Below are 3,394 nucleotides of genomic sequence, written 5' to 3'. Positions count from 1 at the left end.
AACCTAGGTTTACAGAAAATGAGTAAACTAAGATGGATAGTGCAAAAATCCACTTCTGGGGCCCACTTGGTGTGTGCTGGGGCTGAGACTTAACCTTCTCACGTGCCTGGGCTGTTTCTGGAGTTGAATGCCAGGTTGTAACCTGTTTCTGGCGTTGAACTCCAACTTGTAACTTGTTTCTGGCGCTGAACGCCAGACTGCAACATGGAACTGGCGTTGAACGCTAGTTTACGTCGTCTATCCTTGAGCAAAGTATGGATTATTATATATTTCTGGAAAGCCCTGGATGTCTACTTTCCAACCCAATTGGAAGCGCGCCAATTGGACTCTTGTAACTCCAGAAAATCCATTCTGAGTTCAGAGAGGTCAGAATCCAACAGCATCAGCAGTCCTTTTTCAGCCTGAATCAGATTTTTGCTCAGCTCCCTTAATTTCAGCCAGAAAATACCTGAAATTACAAAAAAAGTCACAAACTCATAGTAAAGTCCAGAAATGTGATTTTTATTTAAAAACTAATAAAAATATAATAAAAAGTGATTAAAACATATTAAAAACTACCTAAAAACAATGCCAAAAAGCGTATAAATTATCCACTCATCACAACACCAAACTTAAATTGTTGCTTGTCCCCAAGCAACTAAAAATAAAGTAGGATAAAAAGAAAAGAATATACAATGAATTCCAAAAACATCTATGAAGATCAGTCTTAGTTAGATGAGCGGGGCTATTAGCTTTTTGCTTCTGAACAGTTTAGGCATCTCATTTTATCCTTTGAAGTTCAGAATGATTGGTATCTATAGGAACTTAGAATTCAGATAGTGTTATTGATTCTCCTAGTTCAGTATGTTGATTCTTGAACACAGCTACTTTATGAGTCTTGGCCGTGGCCCTAAGCACTCTGTTTTCCAGTATTACCACCGAATACATACATGCCACAGACACATAACTGGGTGAACCTTTCCAGATTGTGACTCAGCTTTGCTAAAGTCCCCAATTAGAGGTGTCCAGGGTTCTTAAGCACACTCTGTTTTTGCTTTGGACCTCGACTTTAACCGCTCAGTCTCAAGTTTTCACTTGACACCTTCACGCCACAAGCACATGGTTAGGGACAACTTGGTTTAGCCGCTTAGGCCAGGATTTTATTCCTTTAGGCCCTCCTATCCACTGATGCTCAAAGCCTTGGATCCTTTTTATTACCCTTGCCTTTTGGTTTTAAGGGCTATTGGCTTTTTGCTCTTGCCTTTTGGTTTAAAGAGCTTTTGGCTTTTTCTGCTTGCTTTTTCTTTTTCTTGCTCTCTTTTTTTTTCGCATTTTTTTTTGCAAGCTATGTTCTTCACTGCTTTTTCTTGCTTCAAGAATCATTTTTATGATTTTTTAGATTATCAAATAACATTTCTCCTTTTTCATCATTCTTTCAAGAGCCAACAATTTTAACATTCATAAATAACAAATTCAAAAGACATATGCATTGTTCAAGCATTCATTCAGAAAAGAAAAAGTATTGCCACCACATCAAAATAATTAAACTATTTTAAAATTCGAAATTCATGTACTTCTTTTTCTTTTTCAGAAAACAATTTTCATTTAAGAAAGGTGATGGATTCATAGGACATTCATATCTTTAAGACATAGACACTTAGATACTAGTGATCATATAGTAAAGACACAAACATAATTAAACATGAAGCATAGTAAACAAAAAATAGGAAAATAAGAACAAGGAGATTAAGGAATGGGTCCACCTTAATGAGGGTGGCATCTTCCTCTTCTTGAAGAACCAATGGTGCTCTTGAGCTCCTCTATGTTTCTTCCTTGTCTTTATTGCTCCTCCCTCATAGCTCTTTGATCTGCAGTCAAATGCTCTACCACTGAATTATGGAAAAACAAAAAGCAATGCTTTTACCATACCAAACTTAAAAGGTGTGCTCGTCCTCGAGCAAAAGAAAAAAGAAGTGGAGAAGATGGAGGAGATTGAGGTGTGTGAATGGGTGGGTTTGGGAGGGGAAAGGTTTGAATTTGAATGGTGAGGTAGGTGGAGATCCTGTGGGGTCCACAGATCAAGTGGGGTCAAGGACTTAACATCCCTGCTCCAATTAGGCGTGTAAAACTCTCTTGTTGTGCAATCCTGGCGTTTAACGCCAGACTGCTGCTTGTTTCTGGCATTAAACGCCCAAATGTAGCCTGTTTCTGGCGTTTAACGCCAGACAGATGCTTGTTTCTGGAGTTAAACGCCAGCTTGGTGCTTGTTTCTGGTGTTAAACGCCAAACAGATGCTTGTTTCTGGCGTTTAAACGCCAGACTGCTCTCCTCCAGGGTGTGCTATTTTCAATGCTGTTTTTTATTCTGTTTTTGATTTTTCAGTAGTTTTTGTAACTTCACATGATCATCAACCTAATAAATCACGAAATAACAAAAAGAAAATAAAATAGATATGATTAAATAACATTGGGCTGCCTCCCAACAAGCGCTTCTTTAATGTCAATAGCTTGACAGTGAGCTCTCATGGAGCCTCACAGATAATCAGAGCAAGGTTGGAACCTCCCAACACCAAACTTAGAGTTTGGTTGTGGCCTCCCAACACCAAACTTAGAGTTTGAATGTGGGAGTTTTGTTTGACTCTGTATTGAGAGAAGCTTTTCATGCTTCCTCTCCATGGTTACAGAAGGAGAACCTTGTGTTTTATAGTTTGCAATGTCTGCAAACCACAGAGCTTCCGGAATAGCAAACAATTGCTCATCTGGAAAGGTTTCAGAGATCTCAGTAGGAGGGAGGGATGCTCCTGCTACTGCTTCTATCCGGGACAGGTGATCAGCTACTTGATTCTCTGTCCCTTTTCTGTCTCCTATTTCTATATCAAACTCTTGTAGAAGCAACACCCATCTTATGAGCCTGGGCTTTGAATCCTGCCATGTGAGTAGATATTTAAGAGCAGCATGGTCAGTGTACACAATCACTTTTGATCCTACTAAGTATGATCTAAACTTGTCAATGGCATAAACCACTACAAGCAGCTCTTTTTCTGTGGTTGTGTAATTTTTATGGGCATCATTTAAAATGCGGCTAGCATAATGAATGACATGTAGAAGTTTGTTATGCCTCTGTCTCAGTACTGCACCAATGGCATGGTCATTGGCATCACACATTAGTTCAAATGGTAATGTCCAGACTGGTGCAGAAATAACTGGTGCTGTGACCAGCTTAGCTTTTAGAATTTCAAACGCCTGCAGACACTCTGTGTCAAACATAAATGGCATGTCAGCAGCTAGCAGATTGCTCAGAGGTTTTGCAATTTTTGAAAAATCCTTTTTAAAGCTCCTATAGAATCCTGCATGCCCCAAAAAGCTTCTGATTGCCTTAACATTGGTGGGTGGTGGTAATTTTTCAATTATGTCTA

The sequence above is a fragment of the Arachis ipaensis genome, chromosome B4 (genome assembly GCF_059453495.1).
Source record: "Arachis ipaensis isolate K30076 ecotype BB chromosome B4, ASM5945349v1, whole genome shotgun sequence".
NCBI lineage: Eukaryota > Viridiplantae > Streptophyta > Magnoliopsida > Fabales > Fabaceae > Arachis > Arachis ipaensis.
This window is presented reverse-complemented; position numbering follows the sequence as displayed.